The sequence below is a fragment of the Propithecus coquereli genome, unplaced genomic scaffold (assembly GCF_000956105.1).
Source record: "Propithecus coquereli isolate 6110/MARCELLA unplaced genomic scaffold, Pcoq_1.0 Scaffold13, whole genome shotgun sequence".
NCBI lineage: Eukaryota > Metazoa > Chordata > Mammalia > Primates > Indriidae > Propithecus > Propithecus coquereli.
Window position 1 is genome coordinate 5,082,335 of NW_012137191.1, and position 1,227 is coordinate 5,083,561.

A 1,227-nucleotide genomic window follows, 5' to 3' on the forward strand; every position below is an offset into this window, starting at 1 on the left:
TAAGAAAATGAGGGGGAGAGAGAGAAGGAAGAGGAGGACAAGAACAAATTTAAATACATATTCTCCTAGTTACATATATGCTTGTTCAACACATTTCTCAGTGGTTTATCAATTTTTTTACAACAATCCTAAGAGACAGTTACTGTTGTTATCCTCATCTATAATTTGCAAGTGAGAATCTGAATGATAATATAAATGAGGCATATCAATGTTTAAAAATTTTGCTAAAGTATTTATCTAAAACAATAGTTTTAAATGCATGGAGTTTTCTGTAGTAAAAAACATAACATAAAATTTATCAGATTAACCTTTTAAGGTGTACAGTTTGATAGTGTTAAGTATATTTACATTATTCTGAAACAGATCTCAAGAGCTTTTCATCTTGCAAAACTGAAACTCTAATAACCATTACACAATAATATCCCTTTTCCTTCACCTCTTCTCAGTCCCCTGATAACCACCTTTCTACTTTCTATTTGTATGGATTTGACTCCTTTAGATACCTCATATAGGTGAAATCATACAGTACTTGCCTTTTTGTGACTGGCCTATTTCACTAAGCATAATGCCCTGGCTTATTTCACTAAGCATAATATGCTCAAGTTTCATCCATGTTGTGAAAGAATTTGCTTATTGTTTTAAGTCTGGATAATATTCTATTGTACATATATACCACATTTTGTTGATACATCCATCCATGGATGGGCATTTGGGTTACTTCCACCTCTTGGTTATTGACAATGTGGGTGTGCAAATATCTCTTTAAGGTCCTGTTTTCAATTCTTTTGAGTATGTACCCAGAAGTGAGATTGCTAGATCATATGATAGTTCCATTTTTAATTTTTTAAAGAAACTTCCATATTGGTTTACACAGAGTTTTCACCATTTTTCAATTTTCTCAATAGTACACCTGGGTTCCATTATTTCTCCATATCCTTGCCAACACTTGTTAGTATGTGCTTTTTTTTTTAAATATTAGCCATTCTATTGGGTGTAAAGTAGTATCTTATTGTGGTTTTGATTTGCATTACTCTGATGATTAGGGATGTTGAACATTTTTCCATAGCTTATTGACATTTGAATATCATTTTTGGAGAAATGTCTACTCGACTCCCTTGCCTCTTTTTTGATCACGTGATTTAATTTTGTTAATGTTGAGTTGTAAGAGTTTTTTTTGTTGTTTTAATTTATTTTTTTTTATTTTATTTTATTTCAGCATATTTATTT